Source organism: Anomaloglossus baeobatrachus, chromosome 8 (genome assembly GCF_048569485.1).
Source record: "Anomaloglossus baeobatrachus isolate aAnoBae1 chromosome 8, aAnoBae1.hap1, whole genome shotgun sequence".
In the NCBI taxonomy this organism is placed as follows: Eukaryota; Metazoa; Chordata; class Amphibia; order Anura; family Aromobatidae; genus Anomaloglossus; species Anomaloglossus baeobatrachus.
Window position 1 is genome coordinate 90,053,171 of NC_134360.1, and position 25,023 is coordinate 90,078,193.

The window sequence follows — 25,023 nt, forward strand, 5'->3', positions numbered from 1 at the left end:
AAAATTATATTCAGAAGGATGATTCCTTACTATCATTTACTCTTCTTCTTTTGGGGATGAATAGAACCAAATATTATCCAACTGTTTTGTCAATTTGATGAGACTAATTATCAAAAATGAAGTAGTTAAATAATTGGAAATACAGTCTGATATTGAATCTACCAGACCGGCATTGGAACAACATAAAGGCTGCTTTACCCGCTACAATTGATTGTGCGATCGCATTTGCGATCGCACACCCCCATCGTTTGTGCAGCACGGGTAATTTGTTGCCTGTATCGCACAATCCTGTAACCCCCCGTCACACATACTTACCTTCCAAACGACCTCACTGTGGGCGATGAACATCCACTTCTTGAAGGGGGAGGGACGTTCGGCGTCACAACGACGTCACACAGTGGCCGGCCAATAGAAGCGGAGGGGCGGAGATGAGCGGGACGTAAACATCTCGCCCACCTCCTTCCTTCACGAATGCCGGCGGGACGCAGGTAAGCTGCAGTTCATCGTTCCCGGGGTGTCACATGGAGCTATGTGTGCTGCCCTGGGTACGATGAACAACAGGACGTGCGATTTTTAGAAAATGAGTGACTTGTCAGCGATGAACGAGAAGGTAAGTATTTCTGCTCGTTCATAGCTGTCACACGCTACGATATCACTAACGATGCTGGATGTGCGTCACTTACGACGTGACCCCGCCGACATCTCGTTAGATATATCGTAGCGTGTAAAGCCTGCTTAAGACCCAATCAGACTATGATGCATCATTTTAACGTATTGAACAATCCATTTCCAAACTAGAGAATTTCATCATGAATAGAAAAAAGAAAAAATGTAAACGAGACTCGGGTTATTATACATTGAAACAAGTGTATGAATGTGGTGGGTGGGATAAACCTTCCAGAAACCCAAGATCAAACCGCAAAGCACTTCATTTCCCAGATCATGTCAGCTTTACTTCTTCCAAATTGGAATAGTCAACAATTTTAGTGATATGGATACCATAGAATCACATCAAGAGTCCACTTATTACCAGCAAAACAGAAACCACACAAAAAGATGCAGTAGACGGGGTGGTCACAAGTACAGGAAACGCTCCAGGAATGACCATCTGATGCAGGAACATGCTACGGAATTAAATATGCATATCAATGTTTTAAATTTCTTATCGAAAGTTGACTTTAATTCAGACCAATGTTTTGGCTCAATTTGTACTGGACAGGAATTTCGATCTTTTTGCAACACTAGTATGGTAGTCTACTGGACAATAATGGGTTTATAAGAAATGTAACTGTTAAGAAATGCTTTTTTCAATGAAAATACAGTCAATAAGGATAATTGTATAGGAATCCAGCTCACCCACACCTGACCTCACTGTGCCTCAGACTCGGATCCGGCCCTGCCCCGGCCGCACAGCAATGATAAATGAAGATGGTGATCCAGCTGAGTGATCAGGTGATTTATTCAGTGCAGTTCAGACAATGCATAGAGCATTGTTAACGCGTTTCTGGTTTAACGCCCTTAATCATAACCAATGATTATGATTAAGGGCGCTAAGCCAGAAACGCGTTAACAACGTCTCTATACATTGTCTGAGCTGCACTGAATAAATCACCTGATCACTCAGCTGGATCACCTTCTTCATTTATCAAGTCAGGATAATGGTTATCCTTTTCTTTAAAATGAATATCGGCTCTTTAATTTGAAGGAAAAATGTCTCTAGTTAAGGCCCCTTTCACACGTCAGTGATTCTGGTACGTTTGTGCTTTTTTTATACGTACCAGAATCACTGACATACGTAGAGCCATTATAATCAATGGGTCTGCTCACACATCAGTGATTTTTCACTGAACGTGTCTCCGTGCAGCGTGCACCCTTGGCCGTGATTCTGCACGGAGACATGTCAGTTTTTGTCTGGCATCACTGATGACCCACGGACCACACTATGGTGTGATCCGTGTGTGATCAGTGAAACACGTACAAGAAAATCACGGACATATTAAATATTAAAAATTTTCAACTTACCTTGCCTGCAGTTCGCTCTGGAGCCTCTGCTTTCGGCAGCTCCTGCCTGGCTCATGAATATTCATGAATGCAGGAACTGCTGACCAGGAAGTAGGTGCTGAGAGCGGTGGGCGGACGCTGGAGAGCCGAGGAGATCAGCACCATGGACAGCAGCAGTGAAGGCAGGTGAGTAATGTCCATTTGCAATCACGGGATCACGGATCATGGATTGCACATGGACAACCCACGTGTGCTGTGAATCATGGAACACGGAGGGACATGTGCGTGTTTTACACGTCAGTGAAGAACGTCAGTGTTTTTCACTGACGTGTGAAACGGGCCTAAGGCCCCTTTCACACGTCAGTGATTCTGGTACGTTTGTGCTTTTTTTTAAACGTACCAGAATCACTGACATACGCAGACCCATTATAATCAATGGGTCTGCTCACCCATCAGTGATTTTTCACTGCACGTGTCTCCGTGCGACGTACCCGCGTGTCCGTGATTGCCGCACGGAGACATGCCCATTTTTTTCTGGCATCACTGATGTCCCACGGACCACGCAGTGGTGTGGTCCGTGAAACACGTGCCAGAAAAAAACGTGCTTCTAAAATAAAAAGCATTTTAACTCACCCGGCTCCAGCGACGCTCTGTGCAGCCCGTTCTCCCTTCTGCTTCTGAGCCGGCTCATTACTGTCGCGCATATTCATGATGCACGACACTGCCGACCCGGAAGCAGCTGCTGCGGAGGTCAGCTCCGGCCGGATGCTGCGTCGCGGGAGCGATCAGCACCAAGGACAGCAGGAGCGGGCACAGGTGAGTTGATTTCTAAGTGCAATCACGGGCCACGGAGAATGGAGCCCGGATTGCACATAGACAACCCACGTGTGCCGTGAATCACGGCACACGGAGGGACATAGGCGTGTTTTACACGTCAGTGAAGAACGTCTGTGTTTTTCACTGACGTGTGAAACGGGCCTAATCTAAAGGAATTCCAGGAGATCCATCCCTTGCATGAACCTTCCATCAATCAAGCTTTTTCAATCAAAACTAACAATCCATTTTTTACCCTATACTGTACAATCAGAGGTGGACTGTATGGATTGTTTTTATACAGTAGCTGAGAGTGAATTGTAAACATTGCATGGTTCCACCAAACATAAGAACAGCAGAGTAATTATACACACTCACAATATGGTGCACTGAGAGAATTGAAAGACATGCCCGACATTAGCATCAAAATGTCGGACAAAGGTGGAGTGGTGGTTGATATGATTTCCTCATCAAACATATCCCAAATTATTGCCATGTTATGTGATACAAGCATGTACATGAAACTTCCTTACAATCCAACCAAAGACTTTCAGAAGGATACTATATTTGAGACGGAATTTGAGCGTAAAGTTCTTATAAAAACACAAAAGGATTATTTAATATTTCACCATCCTCTGTTGCCCATAATCTACACCCTCGCCCCAAAAATACATGACGCATCTATAAGGGATAAGCAGGTTATCCTGTAAAACACACCCCCCGTACCATATCTACCTAAATGAAGACGAGAACCACGACTTTATTGCAGGAATGGCCACAGTTTTATTTTACCGTATATATGTATACCAAACTTGTGGCCCAACATGCCACTCAATTGTTCAACTTAACCTTATACATATATACCCGTATAACCAGAAACACCGATAGATCCGTCCGAGAGGCAAACCATCATTCCTAACCCCCCGGCCGTAACCTCCAAACCGGCCCAGAGGACCACCTCGGCCGTGACCACCCGGCCCGAGGTGAGGGGTAACAACGTTCCATCGTTAATTACCCCTACCCAGAACCTGCGGGACCTCCGCCCACAAGTTCCCATCCACTCCGAAGCCACTCCCCTTGAGCGACTTCGTACCAACAAGCCGACTGTCGGTACTCCCAACCTCTCAGACGGACCTATCACCCCGCCACAGGCCGGCCAAGTGACACCCTTACTTGGCCCGGGCCCCCCACACCCCCAGTGCTTGCTCTAGGCCATCCCTCAAACCCAACATCCATAAATCCAGACCCACATCAGTCAGGTGAACCCCATCTCTCCTTAGATACTGCTCCGTGGACTCCTCCAATTCTCTATGCCGCACCACCAGCCCACCATTTCTCGCCACAAACCTGCCAATAGCCCGGTTCAGCTTGCTCCGAGCCCTATTAATACGGTCCACCGACCTCCCAAAACGCCACTGCGTCCGAGCTATAATGTCCGACCAAACGATAACTATGCCCGGGAACGCCCTCCACAAATGTAACAGGTCCAGCTTTATATCCCTTTTCAATTCCCTCGCCGACCTTACTCCCAAATCGTTCCCTCCCACATGTAAAATTAACACATCAGGGACACGATCCATACGGCTATAATAAGCCACCTCAGGGCGCACCCTACCCCAGGTCATGCCCCGAATTCCGAGCCACTTTACTCGAGCTTCCGACACCGACACTCCGAGCTGCCGACCGTCACGCCGCACATCCGCCCGCAACGCTCCCCAATACACATAGAAGTGCCCGAGGATCCACACAAGGCATGGACCTATAAAATACAAAGACCACGAATAAAAACAGCAACAGCACAAGAAATTGCCCACAAACCGGCATCTAACACCAACCTTGAATCCCCCACCCCTGACCATCACCTGACCAAGTGAGGCCTAATGTACAAACGGAACCTGGAAGACTCCCACCTCCCAATCCGCCGGATACAATCCTCACTCAAACCCCACCTGGCGGCCTCCGTTGCCGCCCCAATCCGGAAGGAGTGAGACCCGTACTCACGTGGCTCCTCCCCCACCCTTGCTAGAGCCATCTTCAGCACCACATTGAATTGATACCGCGACAAAGCCAATCCGTCCGTATGTCTAAGAAAAACACCCGGGTAACCGCCGCGCACCTTTAAAAACTCTGACACATGTAACACTGGGCACAACTGGTGCCCCGGTAAAGCGTACAACACTACTAAGCGCCCCCGGCCCCTCTGATCCGTCTTAGAAAAACGAAGCCGACATTCCACTCTATCCTCCCCCAGCATCACATCACCCAACAGCAAACCACCCATCGCTTGCTTAGTCGGGCTGACCAATTCGCCAATACGAAAGGCCCCAAAAAACGCCAGTACAAAAGCTACCGAGAACAACACCCGCTCATAAGGAGACGAACACAACTCCCCTAAACACCCCACCAAACGCACCAACAATGGCAATGACACCGGCCGCCTACAGTCACGCGACTGAGCCCCTTTTCGAAAACCCTTCATCGCCTGTCGCACCAGAAAATCCTTAGTCGCGTCCCGAACCCCTTGCATCTGAAACAAAAAGGCCAACGCCGCCAACTTGCAACCAATCACCGAAACAGACCTGCCTTCCGAAAAATCCCCATTTATTAACATCAGTACCCCCAACACTCGACCCTGGTAACCCGACTCCATGAACTCCCTACTTTCCAACTCTGCCCATTCCTGCCACACCGCCTGATATCGGCACCAAGTAGCCTCAGACACCGATCTCCGAATTCCCTCAAAAGCTACACCGATGCCAGGTCCCACAGCCAGTTCGGGCAAGGTTCCCCCTCCGCGTCCGCTTCCGGCACCAGCTTCCTGAACCTGCAAAACTGAAACCGTGATAGCGCATCAGCCACCTCGTTGCGAATCCCAGGCACATGCCGAGCCACCACGCAAATGTTTAACTCCAAACAACGCAACACTAGATGCCTTAAATACCCCACAACCGGCGGGGATTTTGCCGACAGTGCGTTGATGGAATGCACCACCGCCATGTTGTCACAATGCATGCAAACCCTTCTTCCAGCAAAAACAGGGCCCCACAACTCCACCGCCACAATAATGGGAAACAATTCCAACAGCGCCAAATTCCTCACCAAACCTGCTTCCACCCACCGCCGCGGCCACTTTCCCACACACCAGCGCGTTTGAAAAATTGCTCCAAAACCTGTCGCCCCAGCCGCATCCGTGTACAATTCCAGCTGGCTATTGGACACCGCCTAGCTCATCCAAAGGGTCCGACCGTTGTACCGGTCCAAGAACTCCTCCCACACCAACAAATCCCCTTTCATCATTTTTGTCACTCTGACAAAGTGATTTGGAGCTTTTACCCCTGCGGTTGCGCTCGCCAGTCTCCTATTAAATATCCGCCCCATCGGCATAATGCGACAAGCGAAATTCAATTTTCCGAGCACTGACTACAACTCGCGCAACCGCACCTTCTTGGCCTGAGACAAAAACCGCACCGACGCCTTCAAATCCAACAGCTTTCCCTCCGGCAACCGGCATTCCATTGCCAGTGTATCAATTTCGATACCTAAGAAACATAATACCGTCACCGGCCCTTCTGTTTTGTCTTTTGCCAACGGAATACCCAGGCTCCGCGCGATCCGCTCTAACGTAAACAACAACAAGGAGCAAACCGAAGAGCCCGCCGGACCCACGCAAAAGAAGTCATCCAGATAGTGAATCACTGAATGGACTCCTGCCACCTCCTTGACTACCCATTCCACAAACGTACTGAATGCCTCAAAATAAGCACACGAAATGGAACAGCCCATCGGCAGGCAACGATCCACATAGTATTCACCATCCCACATACACCCTAAGAGATGAAAGCTCTCCGGATGCACCGGGAGTAAACGAAAAGCTGCTTCCACATCCGCCTTTGCCATCAGGGCCCCCCGCCCCGCTACCCTTACCAGCTCCAAGGCCCTATCGAACGATACATAACATACCGCCGACAATTCCGGTGATATCCCATCATTCACCGACAATCCCGCCGGATAAGATAAATGATGAATGAGCCGAAATTTGTTCGGCTCCTTCTTAGGTACCACCCCAAGGGGGGAAATCCGTAAATTAGAGAATGGCGGGTCCTGGAATGGGCCCGCCATCCTCCCCAACTCCACCTCCTTCTGCAGCTTTTCCTTCACCACCGCCGGATGTTCTTTTGCGGACCGCAAGTTTCCCGGGCGAAACACCGGCGCCTCAGATTCAAACGGAATCCGAAAGCCCTCTGTAAAACCACGTTCCAACAACTCCGCCGCCCGCACATCCGGGTATCTACTTAAATAGGGAAGCATCGCCTCTACCCTCACTGGCGTCCTCCCTTTTTCCAGACCCCTCCCCCGCCTTTCCTTTGCCTTTCTTGAAGCACCTGGCCAGAGGGTGGGACCCTCCACATCCGGAACACTCGTGTCTGAACCGACAAGAGGCCCCGAACTTACACTGTCCCTCGTTATACTGCCAACAAGCTCCCTTTTTCTGTCCAGCCGAGGACCCGCCACTCGCACCCGGGCTCCCGGCACCCCCTCGCAAGGGCTGAGCCGGCGCCGTCATTAACCGCATCCACAAAGAAATATCCTTGTGGCCCCACTGGACTCCCGGCCGCAGAGCCTTCCGCTGCCGGAACTGCTCATCATATCTCAACCACCCCAAACCGCCGTATACTCTATACGCTTCCCCTATCGCGTCCATATATCCAAATAGGGCGGAACAATGCTCCGGCTCCTTTTCCCCTATCACACTGGCTAAGATAGCAAAGGCCTGCAACCAATTGGTAAACGTCCTCGGGATCAACCTATACCGCCGTTTTTCCTCATCCTCCTTCTCCTTTTTTGTATCACTAGGTTTCACCTTATCCAAATTAAACTTTTCCAAGGGAAGCAGGGAAAAAATTTCCACATACTCCCCCTTCCAAATCTTTTCCCTCACCTCCTTTTTTAAATGAACCCCTAACTGCCCTTCAAAGCACACATAAATTTCACTCCGTGCCCTATCATCCAAACGCACTACCTCATCCTCCTTTTCTTTTTCCTTTTCCGCCTCCTTACTCGCGCCCACGGAAGCCGCCCCACCTGCCTCCTGTCCCGTACCTGCCGCCGAGGTCGGGTCCCCCGCCGCAACCTCGCGCACCGGCACTTCTGTCCGCACCACCTCCGTGGGGCCCACCCACGCCCCCACCGGAGCCCCAGGCCCAGTCCGACTACCCCTTTCCGCAGACAACCCCTGCAACACCCCCAAAAGCTGCCCCCAAAACTCTGGACCCGGTAAACCAGACTGCCCGACCGCACTCGCCCCCAGCGCAACGCGTCCCGCGACGGAACCCCCGCCCTCGCCCGCGCTACCCACAGCATGTAACATTTCTGTTGTCTGCTCACCAGGCTGCCGTTGAGTCGACGCCGGAACAGCCGTGCCACGATCTTCCAGCTGCCGCTCCGTTCGACCTGCCGCTGCTTCTTCTTCCTCGCTGGAGTCTGATGCGCTGCCGAAATCCTCAGGGGGGACCAGCGAGGGGACAGCCCGCACCTGGCGGCCGTCGACCCCCACGGTCACCGCACCCCGCTCGTCCGGGCGACTCCTGCTTGACCTCTTCCTTTTCTCCCGCCGTGGCGCCCTGCCGCCGTCTCTTCCCGCTGTAATCGTGATATCCTGCCGCGCCGCCCCTTCTCCTGTCGTCCTCAGTGGGCTCCCTCCCTGCCGACTGCCGGAAGGCCGTGCCGAGCTTGCACCTCGCCGGGACCCACCCCCAGCACGCTCCTCGCCGGGGGGGACCGTGACTACCGATCTCCTCTGTGCCTGCGGGCCACCGTACCCCTCCTCCGATCTGACCTCGCCGCTCACATCCGCTCCCGTCCCCCGTCCTGTTGCTCTCCCCTGCGGCCTGCAGGGAGTCTCCTCCGGCAATCCGGCACGCCGAGCGCCACCCCCAGCCGGCACATCACTGGGGGCTGCCGTCATCCATGCTCCGGTCTGGTGCTGCGCAGGCCGCGGACCGGAAGTGGGCCTCGCAGAGGCTCCGCCCACCCCCGACCCACGGGATCTCCGTCGCGGATTCCTCCCGGTGGCCGGCTGCTCCCCTAGGTTAGTTGGAGGGCTCCGCCGCTGCTCCGGAGGGTCCCCGCAGGGGCTCCTTGATCTGATTCTCCCCCTCCAGCTGGGGGAGTAGCGCTCCGGCGGTCGCGCCCGCCGAGCACGTAGCCACGGCCCGGGCGCTGAAACAGCAGGCGGCGCCGCTCCAGCCCCACAGACCGCTGCCAGCTGCTGCCTCAGGGCATCCACTCCCATGACCTCGGATGCCCCCCGCACCATCTCCAGGAGTTCAGCAAGGGCAGCCATGGCAGGAAGCAGCAGCAGCACTACGTCCTGGGACACAAAGATCAATCGACGAAAGGGGAGGTAAACAGCACACCCCCCTCTCTTATACCTCTCCCAACACCCCACCCCTTCCTTGCTCCCCCCCAATCCCCTTACAGCTCCCTACTACCAATCCTGTACTCCCACACATCCCCCATCCCATGCAAACCTATTAACCCTTTCCTAACCTTGCACCCTCCCGATCGTCATGGGGTCCATTCACCCCTATGGGGCTCACTGCCCTTCTTAAGGCCATTGACCCTCCACCCATGAGACCCATCCACCCAAGTTTATTCAATATCTTAATAACAACCATTGCAACTTTACTTTCACTTCAAAATTTTATTCCACAGAAATATTTTTTTTAGATCTTTAATTGGAGACTGTTAATAGTAAAATAGGTACTTCCGCTTACTTTAAACCTTTCTCTGGTACAGTGGTACCTCGGTTTTCGTTGACATCGGTTATCGTTAGTTTCAGTTTTCGTTGATTTTTTGCAGTAAAAATTAGCTTTATTTTTCATTTGTTTTTGTCTGCATGCCCATGTCACTACGCTGCTAAATTTGAGACAACACAGGGTGATCCATGCATTCTCCGGCTATGTGTGGCATTATGTGAGTGTCACCCCACTTGTCAGTTTCAAAATGTAAGTAAGAAATGTAAGATAAAATGTATTATTCTTTACATTAGTGTTTTATATTCATTTAATATTCCTTTTTATTCATTTTATATTAATTTCTCATTGTTTTTAGTATTAATCACTATCTTTATTCTCTATAAAATGTGTTTTTTTGTATGTATTTTAGAGTGTCTAAAACAAATTAATTGGATTTACATTGATTCCTATGGAAATAATTGCTTCGATTTTCATTGGTTTCGGTTTTCATTGATTGTATTCAGATGGATTATCAACGAAAACCGAGGTATCACTGTAATACCATTTTACATAGTTAAATAGGTTGAAAAAAGACCCAAGATCAGCACCAATTATATATTTTGTCACTAAATCATTTATAACCCACAATGTTGTGTGTACTGAGGAAATCATCCAGACCTTTTTTAAAAGCTGTTATAGTATCTGCCATTACTACCTCTTGTGGTAGGGCATTCCACAGTCTGACTGCTCTAACTGTAAAGAACCCTTTCCTATTTAGCTGCCAGAATCTCTTTTCTTCCACTAGCAGTGAGTGCCCCCCCTGGTCCTTAGTATTGTCTTTGGAAGGAATAAGTCATGTGTCAGTCCTTTATGTTGACCATACAAGTATTTATACATATAAATGGGAGCTTCTCTGAGATGTCTTTTTTCTAAGCTAAACAAATCCAACTTTTTCATCCTCTCATCATAAGGGAGGCTTTCCATTCCTTGTAGTAGTCTAGTTGCCCGCCTTTGAACTGACTCTAACTTCTGAATGTCCTTTTTAAAATGTGGAGCCTAAAACTGGATCTTATATTCCAGATGTGGCCTTACAAGTGATTTATAGAGGGGTAACAATATGTTGGGATCACGGGATCTAATTTCTCTTTTTATACACCCTAAAATCGTTTGCTTTTGCAGCTGCTGCCTGACATTGCATGCGGCTGCTCAGCTTATTTGTAACCAGAATACCCAAGTCATTCTCCTGTTCTGTAGTTCTGCACGTGTAATGGCTGTCGGCGGGGGAGAACGGCTATCAAGTAGTCAGCCTGAAAGACACCTCAGGAAGAAGCGAGGCAGTTGAGTACAGGGACGTTTGGGTAGACCAGGCCCGCACAGGGAAACAGGTCCCTAGATCAGAAATCCATTTACTCGGTTTCCTAAACCTGCCGGTGAGGGTGCTGGATGTGCCTCACCAACCAACACAGAGTCTGCAGCATCAGCAGCAACAAACGGGCCCATAAGTGAGATAGGGCAAGACGCCATCTTTACTTGGTCCACGCTGCCAGCAAACGGGCCAGAAAGGGGAGAAAAGGCAGTTGCGACTTCCCTGGATGATTCCCGCAGTACTTCAAGTCAGGGGTCATCCAAACAAGAAGGGCTAGGAAGGCGAGTTGACAGTCACCCCTGGACCAGCCTGAAAGGATACCCGGTTCACCCTGGTCTATCTCATCATCGCCCGGGCACCTCACAACAACCAGCAAAAAGTGAGTAAAAGTCGTGAAAGACATTCTGGACTGTGTGTGAGTTCTTCTGCGACCTGTGGTTCTACGCACTTACACTCGAGCCCCTGGGGCCAGCCTCACTCTCGGGAGGCCACACCATCTAACTGCAAATACCATCAGCCCTAGACGCTCACTAAACTGCAGTGGCAGTCACCCCTCATCCTGACTGCAAAACTGAAAGTGGCATCACGACTAAGATAGTAAAACCCAACCTACCTTTTGTTCTGCTGAAGGAGCACTGTGGCATCCCCGAACAGGATCAGCGCTCCTGGGGCGTCACAGATACCATGACTACTACAACCCCCACCGGTTCCTTCAGTTTGGCGTTGTCGGCAGGATTACAGTTCCTCGCATTGGACGTGGGGATAAAGAAACTCCTGAAGCTGGAAGTGGAGCGTCGGAAGAACATCGGTCACAGAGAGCGCTGCAATTGTATAGTGATATAAAGGACTGTGGCGTGAAAATACTGAAACCCAAGATGACGGACAGCACTACGGGCCCCAAGATGGCGGTGAATGACTGGAGGCAGAGAAACCCGGCCCACCCTGGGAGGCCCCAGCGTTAAGTGGCGCAAAAACTTACCCGGTCCGCAGGAGTGACAACCGGGAAGAAGGGAGGTGCCAAACGAAAGGTCCGTCCTGGAGGAGTAAGCGTCTGTGTGAGTGGCAGAAATGCCTACCAGTAAGCCAGATCCAGTGGGGACCGGAGGCATGGTGGCAGGTGCGGCTAAGAAGATGGATGGGTGATGTGGTGGGAGGCTGGTGAAGGAAGAGGCGGGCCCGGTGAGTAGGAAGTATGTGTCCCCATTCTGGCCGGTGCCATTTTCTGAGAGAGCGGAGCAGTCAGTTGAGCACCAGGGGTATCACGGAAGGTGCCAGGAAAAGTACTGAGCTGCCGAAGTGTATTCATCTTACTACTACCGCAGCAGCAAGCAACCGATCCCAGCGACCTCCAGGTGCCGAAGTAGACATGCTGGTCTACGTCAGCTTGGCCTCTAACACCCCCACCTCGCCCTGGGTCTGGCCTGCACTGAACTTAGGGTCCAGTGTTGGTCGTGATTAATGAACGTGGAGCCGGGGAAAACAGAAGCTCCTGCAGCCGGCTGTGCTCTGGAAGAGGAGGCGTAGGCCCCGGATGAAGATACTGACTTGCCAGCTTTGCAGAGAATGGACCTAGAGTCAGAGAAGGAGGATGAGGAAGAACTGGTCCGTGTGCAAGTAGGGGCGATCGTGCCCTGGTTCCAGCATGGTGCAGAGTCAGGCCCGGTGCCTGCTCCCCAGTATGTAAAGAGGAGGGGGATGCCTCTGCACGCACCAAGTCCCAGTACCCTGGGAAGCCTGCCGTAAGATGCTGCACAGCCGTTACCCAGCGGCGAACATAGACTGGAGGCCACGGTGAAAGCGGAACCCCCTATAAATCGCTGGGAGATGATCCGCACACTCCAGGCTCTAAAAAAAGAAGTGGTTAGAGAGAGAATGCAGGCGGACGCCCTGGCCGCGAGTGGATGGAGGGTCCTAAAGCCATGGAGTTTGATGACCAGTGCTCCTCCAGATTGGTTGTCACATTCAATCAAGTAAAAGGCTATAGATTTATTGAAGAGGAACATTCCGAGGATCAAGTTTATGTGAACCGGGCTATGGTTTCCAGACCAACCCTCCCGTATAGACTGCGGACCCTCTATGTTGGCAAAAGAGTCACCTTCCTAAATCTGCGGTGCTGCAAGGGGTGGTATGCAGTAGGAGTAACTCGACCCACTACCCTTCGGGATCAGGAACAATGGGAGGCGGAGGCCAAAGCGTAGGGAAGGGAACGTCGGCAGAGGGCAGCTAAGGCTGAAAGAGCGACAAGCCAGGGGACCGGAACTGAATACACTGCATGGAAAGAGTATCAGAGGGGTCTACGCGGTGGTTAGGAGGCTGTAGGGCCTTCTGTAGCTCCAACTCCCTCAGTGGCTGCCTCTGCAGTAGTGGTGCAGGGTGATCTAATTGGATCTGTTTTTGTGGAAAGAGGTGCAAGGGAAGCAGAACCTCGTGTGGACACTGATGAGGAAGTGGACCGCTTGAGAAACCCGGATAGGCCCTGGAAATGGCGACGCCTCATTTCTTCTCGCACCTATGACAGATGGTGGAAGAAGTGGGCTGCGGGTAAGATGAAACCATAAAGTGGCTAAGAAGCGTAAGGACTGAATTGTGTTAAGTTTGTTTTCCCTGTTGGCCGGAAGAGGCCTGATTGTTGAGTATCAAAAGATGGAGGTATGTTGAATGCCCCTTATGGCCAGAATGGCCAGGACAGTTGTCTGTGAAGTTTAGAAGAAAAGTGGAAGAGGGATGGACATTCCCCTCGTGGCCGGTTAGGCCAAGGACATTTTTTTACTGAATTGCTTGTGTTTGCCCCAGTGTTTTTGTCCCTGTTTTTGCCCCTTTTCACCCCTTTCTGCCCCACACCATGGACTGTTTGCCCCATTTTCCCTAATATGAACTGTCCTTCTTCTTATGTTTTTGCCCCTGGCAACTGCCTATTCCACCCTGCCTCACCCCATTCCACCTGTGGACTCTATAACTTTATTTTTTGCATTGATATTAAAAAAATGGGTTTGTTATATGTCATGCTTTCTTATAGGTGGTGCATAGCCAGGGACGGCTATGGCTAAAGAGGGGGAAATATAAGGGGGTGACAGGAGCCAGATAGAAGGGTGGATTCGAGTGGAGTACTCAGTTCACCACTAGAGGGCACAGCGTCCCCATAGTTATGAGAGTTTAGAAAAGTTAGTGGAGGGCACGGGAGAGAGAGAGTAGGAAAGAGATCAGGAAGAGTGAAGCAGACAAGGAAGAAGGAGGCTGCAGAGTAATGCAGAGTGGAGGCTAGTCGGATCCTGATGTAGAGAAAGTCGCCCTGTTGGCTTGAGGACTGGCGGATAAAGACACAGATGCAGAAGGCGTGGGGCTGAATCCTAGGGACATCCACCATGTAGGAATGCTGAAGAACCCTGGGAAGTGGCAAATCAGTATGGCCAGAGCACCTGTATCCACAGGGAAAGGGACCGGTAAACCAGGAGGCCGATGGAAGCGTCTGACAGCCAGAATATTAGTAGTAGTAGTAGTGAGGAAATGGACATGTCTGGGAAAGAAAACATGCCCTGTCCCAGAGGAGGAAGACTGTTACAAAAACAATAAAGTGGAGTTGTTGAAGAAAAACTGGAGTAAGCCTCTCCTTTACTGGTACTGTATGCAAACCCACTTCAGCATCCCTTGGAGCTGGCACCCTCCTACCACCCATACAGACACTTCCCCTTTATCATGAAGTGAGCGGGGGTAAGTGGTACTGTGACTACTACCACCCCCAGCTTCAGCAGAGCCCCCGTCGGTTCTTTCATATACACCCTAAAATCTTTTTTGCTTTTGCAGCTGCTGCTTGACATTGAGTGCTGCTGCTCAGCTTATTTGTAACCAGAATACCCAAGTCCTTTTTCTGCTCTGTAGTCCCAGGTTTACTTCCATTTAATGTATATGCAGCTATAAGATTACTCCGTCCTAGGTGAATTACTTTACATTTATCAACATTAAATCTCATTTGCCAAGTATCTGCCCATTCCAACATCTTATCCAGATTGTTTTGTAATATTGTACTACCAAGGTCAGTTTTTAGTATCCTACACAGTTTAGTGTCATCAGCAAAGACTGACACTTTACTATCAATCCCATCCACAAGGTCATAAATATATAGATTAAAAAGAATCGGTCCTAGCACAGATCCCTGTGGTACCCCACTGCTGACTATAGCCCATTTAGAGATTATACCATTTATGACTTGTTTCCTATCTTTTAGCCTATTCCTTACACATTTGCATATAGTTTCCCATAGTCACTGCTTTTGGAGCTTCAGTATAAGGCTATTATGTGGTACAATATCAAATGCCTTTGCAAAGTCCAAATAAATCACATCAGCTGCATTACCAATATCCAGATGTGCACTTACCTCTTCCTCCATTTCCAAAATTCAAATTGTTTCTTCTGTTCCGGGCCCTCCCATTTGCCCAAACAGAGGTTTCTGACCACCGAGGGCTAAGAAAAAATTGGGTAACAAATTTTGGGTTCCATTTTTTTGTTTTATTTTTTCTAAAAGTGAATAAATTGGGGTTAGAGAAACATTTTTAGGAAAAGTTATTATTTTCTGGGTTTTTTTGCCGTTCCACATTGCTTTAGGTCCTGTGAAGCACCTGAAGGGTTAATAAACTTCTTGGATGTGCTTCTGAGTACTTTGAGGTGTGCAGTTTTTATAATGGTGTCACTTTTGGGTATTTTCTGTCATGTAGGCCTCTCAAAGACACTTCAAATGTGATGTGGTCCCTAAAAAAATGGTTTTTGTTGAAAAAATGGGAAATTGCTGATGACCCCTTCTAACTTCCTAACCCCACAAAAATGTGTTTAAAAATTGTGCTGCTGTAAAGTAGACAAGTGGGAAATTTAATTTATTAACTATTTTGTGTTACATAACTCTCTGGTTTAAGGGCATAAAAATGAAAAGTTTGAAAATTGAGAAATTGAGAAATTTTCAAAATTTTCATCAAACTTCTGATTTTTTCACAAATAAAAGCAAAAATTATCGTCCTAAATTTATAACTATCCTGAAGTAAAATATGTCACGAAAAAACAATGTCAGAGTCACCGGGATCCGTAGAAGAGTTCTAGAGTTATAACCTGTGAATGTGACACTAGTCAGAATTGCAAAAAATGGCCGGGGCATAAAGTACAAAACTGGCTTTGTCCTTAGGGGAAGTAAACTTTCCCCATTTATGCTCGGTATCCCCAGTTACCATGACTTTGTCCCAATCTACACATTTAAGCTCGTCCCTTAATTTGTTGAAATCAGATTTCGGTTTTAGCATTTCCCCTTTGAAATGTTCTATTGAATATTACTTTGAAGCTTACCATATTATGATCGCTGGTGCCCAAGTGCTCCCGGACCTGTAGATCTGAAATTGTATCTGGTCTGTTTGACAGGACCAGATCTAGCAAATTATCTCCCCTGGTCGGTTCATCTACCATCTGAGAGAGGAAATGGTCTTGAATTGTGGATAAGAACTTACAGCTTTTAGCATAACCAGAAGATTCGATGTCCCACTGAATGTCTGGATAGTTGAAATCCCCCATAATAAGGACCCGATTATTATTATTATTAGCTGCCTTTTCAATTTGTTGCAGCATTTCACACTCTACCTGTTCAGGTATGTTAGGAGGCTTATAGCAAACTCCAATTGGCAGCTTTCCATTATTCCCTTCCCCATGTACATTTACCCATACTGACTCTACATTGTTGCAGCTCTCCCCAAAGTTGTCATTGAGCACAGATCTTAGGTTAGATTTGATAAATATACACACCCCTCCACCTTTTTTGTCTTTCTTGTCCTTTCTGAATGTAAAATCACAAAAAAAGACATAGCAAATAGCCAGAATAAAAGGTAATTTTTATTTGAACAAATTAAAAACAAGGTGTAAACAAAGTGACTGATAGGCACCACAAGAACAGCAGGGTGAGAGAATTAAAGAAAGCAACCATACAAGGCTATAGATAACACTATATATTGTGAGGCATCAACCAGCTGTATTACATAGGGCCGGTATGTTTTGCAAAAGCGTGAGTGCTCTGCAATGTAAAGTTGGCTGGGACCTGTGGTTCCACAGGATTGCATTACATGCAGAGCCATGGAAGGGTGTGTGATGCTGATTATACACTCCTTACCACCTGTGGGTGTTGCTCCAGGGGTTAAAGCAATCCTGTCTCTGAACCTGGATGGAGTGTGTCTAGGACAGTCTAGGGAGAGGCTGGCTCTAAACTTTCAGTGTGTGTGCTGGAGACGGGGAGAGCAGAAGCAGGGTGATTTGCTCTGCTCAGGAGACCTTCTGCTGAAGGAAGGGGCTTTTAGGTCCATGTGCAAAGCCTGGCTGGAGCCAGGGGAACTTGGTAAGGACACTAGCCGCCTTCAGAGGAAGGTAACCCGGATTGGACTTTGAGGATAAAGCCAAGTACTGACAAGGGTCAGTGACACATGTGAGGAAGTCCAAGAGTGTGTGGACTGTATATTATATGTTGGACTTTTAGGATAAAGCCAAATACTGACAAGGGTCAGTGACACGTGTGAGGAAGTCCAAGAGTGTGTGGACTTTATGTTATGTGTTGGACTTTGAGGATAATGCCAAGGCATGGCATCTTTCTGTTATGTGACCTAGTATGGTTTATTTGAGCTGTTAATAAACCATATGGTCTGTTAAAGAGACAAATTGTTCCAGTGTGCGTTAATCCCGATACCTGATGTGTGGCCCCCATACACTCGGGGCCCACATTGTTACATATGGTGGAGAATGCGGGCACACGGCCTGGTTGCTAGGGGCAATGCAGCATGGTTGCTGAGAGTAACGGCCTAGGACATATTCCTCTGGATACAAGTGGTCTGCGGTGGATCGGCGGGTCCACGAAAATCGTGTCGGCGCACTCAAGCAGCTGGCGGTGGATCGGCAGGCCCACGAACAGGGACAGCATGCTCCAGCTGCTGGCAGTGAATCAGCGGATCTGCGGGGTTCCATGCTGCATTGGCGAGAGTCCAGCGACTGGAGGTCCAGACCAGCCGGAATTGCGGGGCCCTGCTTGGTGAGCAGTGATACACCACAGGCTGGAGATCCTGGTTGTACGGGCGGTACAGCCCGGAAAGGTTAGGGGTTCTCTAACCCCCCCCCTGCCTTTCACCAACGGGTATTACCCATTGGAGCGCCCCTCCTGTTCCTCTTCTCGTTGCAACATGGAGGGTCTCCTGAGCCAGCAGCACCCAGAGCATGTGCCAGGAAGTCCAGTAACAGCAGTGGGGGCTGAAAGCCAAAAGGAGGGAATGGTCCCTGCGGACGCTGTGGAGGAGCTATACCAGTTCCTGGTGCGGGGACAGCAGGACCTGTCAGTGCGTAGCGATGTCACAGCCATGAACCAGTTTGAGCGTTCCCTTCGGGGGCCAGTATGGACACTGGGTGCCCAGGGAGATAAGGGCAAACGGTGTGAACTGGGGGCTAAGGACATTGCATGGAAACCCCAAAAGGGGGCGGACTCCCAAAAGGGGGTGGTTACCCAAAAGGGGGCGGACTCCCAGAAGGGGGTGGTTACCCAAAAGAGGGCGGAGTCCCAAAGGGGGTGATTACCCAACAGGGGGCGGAGCCTCAGAAAGCGCTGGTGACCCACAAGGGGGTGGAGCATTCACAAGCCAAACAGGTGGACTATAGCAAGGGGCAATGGGGTTCGCCTTACCTATGTTCTACATGCGGTATAGGCTATCCATCCGATGTGAGGCCACAGAAGTGCTCCGTGGACTTGAATGGGCTACGTGTGTCTGGTCTGTTAGACCCGGGGAGCCGACTGACCTTAGTGAGACCCATGCCCAATCTCCATTTTATGGATGGTAGGACAATAGAAGGAAGCTGTGTGCATGGGACCACTAAAGAATATCCTCTGGCCAGAGCGATGATTCAGACGCCCGACTGCTTAGGGCGCCCAGATGTGGGTGTGGTTCGGGATTTGATCTATCCAGTTATCATAGGACGGGACTTTGAGTGGTTTAAGGACTTATGGAAAACAGAGGCCAGGACCGATTGCACAGGAATGAGTCAGCCCCCACCTAAAAAAGCCTTTTTACCATATGAGGTTATACAGATTCCCTGTGGTATATTGAGGTGCAAAGAGGAGATGGTACCTCCAAATAAGGACTGTCCAGAGTTAGGGGTGACCAAGGGACATAGAGGGTCTCGCCAAGTTAGTGACGTGACGTCTCCAAAGGGAAGTAACAGTGTGACCACTAAAACCCAAGTAGTTCCAGGGGAGGAGACTGACACCTGGTCAAGCGGGGACATGTTAATCCAGGATGCCAGGGGGAGTGATGATGACTCCAGTAAAGACACTGACTCTAGAAAGGTGACAAACGAGTACAGTGAGGTACAGATGGGCGAGAAGGGTAAAACTTCCTCCCGACGCCGAAGACGTAATAAGCGCCGAGAGGGGGCACAGTGTATGCCGTCTGAGGGTGCAGAGAAAGTGACATGCCTGGTTAATGAAGACATGGTGCCAGTAACAACTGCTACGGCAGAGTCAGACGGCGATATCCTACAAAAGAAAGAGGAATCAGAGATTGAACTGACACATTGTGATGACAGAAATCAGCGGGCTGCAATTGCAGAGAAGGAGCCAAACAACGACGTAATGGTGGTGGCCCCTATGATTACCAAGTGTGAAGCTGATAGTCTGTCAAGCGAGAGTGGTATAGGAAATGGAATCCTAGAGAGTGAGGGAGGAGGAATAATCCACAACAGTCATGGTGAGCAGACTGGTGAACTACCTGGTGCTGGGGTGGATGACAGCGAATTCAGCCCCAAATCTCTAAAAGGAACAGAGTGCCATGTTGAAGGGTGTGACACTCAGGCTGAGGGTGACACTGCAGAGACCCCAGAGGAAGTTGAAGGTAATGCAGTGAAGACCCAAGAAACAGCTGGCGCTGAAGTGAAGAGAGCCTCTGAGGAGGTGAAGTCTGGACCAGAGGTCTCATCCAGGATCGAGAGCCTGCCTGACCTGCTTGGTAAAACCAAGATGGAGGATATAAAGAAGGTCGTGGGTAAGAAGAGTAAGAAACCCAAAGGTTCCGAAGCTGAGGCAGGTACACTGGCAAGCGGTGACGTGCTGCCAGAGAAACTGATAAATCGGGACAACAGCTGTCTGTGAGATGAAGCCATGGAGAAGGAGCCGACCCCAGAGTTGAAAGCTGAATGCTCTCCCACTTCTGAGCAAGCTGATGAGCTACCTATCTGTGAGGCGGCTGAAGGTGAAGCAGCTGAGACCCAAGAGAGGGGTGACTATGGCAAAGTTGCACCCCATGAAAAGGCCGGAGGTGTAGAGGTGGAAGAAGCCTCGGAAAAAGTGTGTCGTAGACCAGAGAGATCCGTAAGTGAAGACTCATTCAAGAGGATGAGCAAAGACCATCTGCAACAAGAGATACTTCTTAGGCAGGCTACTGAGAGTCGAGTAAGGGAGCTGGAGAAAGAAGTAGCAGAGCTGCAAAGTCGCTTGGCAGAGTACCAGTCCAGGTCCCAGGTAGCCTTGGAGCAGATGGAGCAGTGAGTGTCTATCCTGACCAAATTTGTTGAAGCAGGGGAGGCCCAAAGAGAGCTGACTCTGGAAGCTAAACTGCACAAGCATGTGGAAGTGGCAGGGATGAATGAGACTTCTGTAGTCAAGTGCATGGTGGATATACCTGAGGACTTAAGAGAAGCATGTGCCACCGAGTGCATGCATGATGAATTTAAGAGAGCTGTGGAAGCGTGTGAGGTCCACTGTACCCCCGAGGCTGAACAGTTAGTGATATTGTCCACCACTGAAATTGTTAAGGTGAACTCTTAACCAGAGATCACTAGTTTCCTACTGCCTGGCCAAATTGGTGTGGATCGAGTGCATGCTTGAAAAATGAGATCAGACACAGTCGGATATACATTTTTCCTCGACAGAAGTCAGCCCATGCTCTGCTTTATTACAACTGAGCTTGCTCTGTTATAACCTTGCAAAGGGGCATGTCCGGATGTGTTCATTGGTCAGTGGGTCGAACAATGTGTTAGTCCATGAGCTGATTGGTAGGCGTCATTGTAGGCGGGTCTATTATTAAGGAATAACGTTTGGAACTCCATTCTATGTCTGAACTGGGTGCAAAAAACCTAAAAAACATCACTATGGGGAGATAAGGTATGCACACCAGTGACTATGGAAGGGGAATACATGTAATAGCAGAAACTGCTGTGTGAATACTGACATGAAAAATTCAATAGCTATATGTATAGAATGAAATGTGAAAAATGGAACCTGCATTACTGCCATGAATATATGAATAAAGAGAAATTTAGCTACTGAATTGATCAATGCAATAGAGCCCCAACACTACGCCAAAGTATTTCTCTACGTTGGGGTCCCTAGCTTGTGTGTGTCCTCTCATGCAGTTAAAAAACTTACCGTGTATGGGAAGCTGAGACCCAGGCTATATATATGATGTGGATTGGCAATAGGTGTGTATGGGGAGGGTTCACAAACGAAAAACTACTAACATTAAGGAATAACGTTTGGAACTCCATTCTATGTCTGAACTGGGTGCAAAAAACCTAAAAAACATCACTATGGGGAGATAAGGTATGCACACCAGTGACTATGGAAGGGGAATACATGTAATAGCAGAAACTGCTGTGTGAATACTGACATGAAAAATTCAATAGCTATATGTATAGAATGAAATGTGAAAAATGGAACCTGCATTACTGCCATGAATATATGAACCCTCCCCATACACACCTATTGCCAATCCACATCATATATATAGCCTGGGTCTCAGCTTCCCATACACGGTAAGTTTTTTAACTGCATGAGAGGACACACACAAGCTAGGGACCCCAACGTAGAGAAATACTTTGGCGTAGTGTTGGGGCTCTATTGCATTGATCAATTCAGTAGCTAAATTTCTCTTTATTCATATATTCATGGCAGTAATGCAGGTTCCATTTTTCACATTTCATTCTATACATATACAGTTAGGTCCAGAAATATTTGGACAGTGACACAATTTTCGCGAGTTGGGCTCTGCATGCCACCACATTGGATTTGAAATGAAACCTCTACAACAGAATTCAAGTGCAGATTGTAACGTTTAATTTGAAGGTTTGAACAAAAATATCTGATAGAAATTGTAGGAATTGTACACATTTCTTTACAAACACTCCACATTTTAGGAGGTCAAAAGTAATTGGACAAATAAACCAAACCCAAAAAAAATATTTTTATTTTCAATATTTTGTTGCGAATCCTTTGGAGGCAATCCCTGCCTTAAGTCTGGAACCCATGGACATCACCAAACGCTGGGTTTCCTCCTTCTTAATGCTTTGCCAGGCCTTTACAGCCGCAGCCTTCAGGTCTTGCTTGTTTGTGGGTCTTTCCGTCTTAAGTCTGGATTTGAGCAAGTGAAATGCATGCTCAATTGGGTTAAGATCTGGTGATTGACTTGGCCATTGCAGAATGTTCCACTTTTTTGCACTCATGAACTCCTGGGTAGCTTTGGCTGTATGCTTGGGGTCATTGTCCATCTGTACTATGAAGCGCCGTCCGATCAACTTTGCGGCATTTGGCTGAATCTGGGCTGAAAGTATATCCTTGTACACTTCAGAATTCATCCGGCTACTCTTGTCTGCTGTTATGTCATCAAAAAACACAAGTGACCCAGTGCCATTGAAATCCATGCATGCCCATGCCATCAAGTTGCCTCCACCATGTTTTACAGAGGATGTTGTGTGCCTTGGATCATGTGCCGTTCCCTTTCTTCTCCAAACTTTTTTCTTCCCATCATTCTGGTACAGGTTGATCTTTGTCTCATCTGTCCATAGAATACTTTTCCAGAACTGAGCTGGCTTCATGAGGTGTTTTTCAGCAAATTTAACTCTGGCCTGTCTATTTTTGGAATTGATGAATGGTTTGCATCTAGATGTGAACCCTTTGTATTTACTTTCATGGAGTCTTCTCTTTACTGTTGACTTAGAGACAGATACACCTACTTCACTGAGAGTGTTCTGGACTTCAGTTGATGTTGTGAATGGGTTCTTCTTCACCAAAGAAAGTATGCGGCGATCATCCACCACTGTTGTCATCCGTGGACGCCCAGGCCTTTTTGAGTTCCCAAGCTCACCAGTCAATTCCTTTTTTCTCAGAATGTACCCGACTGTTGATTTTGCTACTCCAAGCATGTCTGCTATCTCTCTGATGGATTTTTTCTTTTTTTTCAGCCTCAGGATGTTCTGCTTCACCTCAATTGAGAGTTCCTTAGACCGCATGTTGTCTGATCACAGCAACAGCTTCCAAATGCAAAACCACACACCTGTAATCAACCCCAGACCTTTTAACTACTTCATTGATTACAGGTTAACGAGGGAGACGCCTTCAGAGTTAATTGCAGCCCTTAGAGTCCCTTGTCCAATTACTTTTGGTCCCTTGAAAAAGAGGAGGCTATGCATTACAGAGCTATGATTCCTAAACCCTTGCTCCGATTTGGATGTGAAAACTCTCATATTGCAGCTGGGAGTGGGCACTTTCAGCCCATATTATATATATAATTGTATTTCTGAACATGTTTTTGTAAACAGCTAAAATAACAAAACTTGTGTCACTGTCCAAATATTTCTGGACCTAACTGTAGCTATTGAATTTTTCATGTCAGTATTCACACAGCAGTTTCTGCTATTACATGTATTCCCCTTCCATAGTCACTGGTGTGCATACCTTATCTCCCCATAGTGATGTTTTTTAGGTTTTTTGCACCCAGTTCAGACATAGAATGGAGTTCCAAACGTTATTCCTTAATGTTAGTAGTTTTTCGTTTGTGAACCCTCCCCATACACACCTATTGCCAATCCACATCATATATATAGCCTGGGTCTCAGCTTCCCATACACGGTAAGTTTTTTAACTGCATGAGAGGACACACACAAGCTAGGGACCCCAACGTAGAGAAATACTTTGGCGTAGTGTTGGGGCTCTATTGCATTGATCAATTCAGTAGCTAAATTTCTCTTTATTCATATATTCATGGCAGTAATGCAGGTTCCATTTTTCACATTTCATTCTATACATATAGCTATTGAATTTTTCATGTCAGTATTCACACAGCAGTTTCTGCTATTACATGTATTCCCCTTCCATAGTCACTGGTGTGCATACCTTATCTCCCCATAGTGATGTTTTTTAGGTTTTTTGCACCCAGTTCAGACATAGAATGGAGTTCCAAACGTTATTCCTTAATGTTAGTAGTTTTTCGTTTGTGAACCCTCCCCATACACACCTATTGCCAATCCACATCATATATATAGCCTGGGTCTCAGCTTCCCATACACGGTAAGTTTTTTAACTGCATGAGAGGACACACACAAGCTAGGGACCCCAACGTAGAGAAATACTTTGGCGTAGTGTTGGGGCTCTATTGCATTGATCAATTCAGTAGCTAAATTTCTCTTTATTCATATATTCATGGCAGTAATGCAGGTTCCATTTTTCACATTTCATTCTATACATATAGCTATTGAATTTTTCATGTCAGTATTCACACAGCAGTTTCTGCTATTACATGTATTCCCCTTCCATAGTCACTGGTGTGCATACCTTATCTCCCCATAGTGATGTTTTTTAGGTTTTTTGCACCCAGTTCAGACATAGAATGGAGTTCCAAACGTTATTCCTTAATGTTAGTAGTTTTTCGTTTGTGAACCCTCCCCATACACACCTATTGCCAATCCACATCATATATATAGCCTGGGTCTCAGCTTCCCATACACGGTAAGTTTTTTAACTGCATGAGAGGACACACACAAGCTAGGGACCCCAACGTAGAGAAATACTTTGGCGTAGTGTTGGGGCTCTATTGCATTGATCAATTCAGTAGCTAAATTTCTCTTTATTCATATATTCATAGCAGTAATGCAGGTTCCATTTTTCACATTTCATTCTATACATATAGCTATTGAATTTTTCATGTCAGTATTCACACAGCAGTTTCTGCTATTACATGTATTCCCCTTCCATAGTCACTGGTGTGCATACCTTATCTCCCCATAGTGATGTTTTTTAGGTTTTTTGCACCCAGTTCAGACATAGAATGGAGTTCCAAA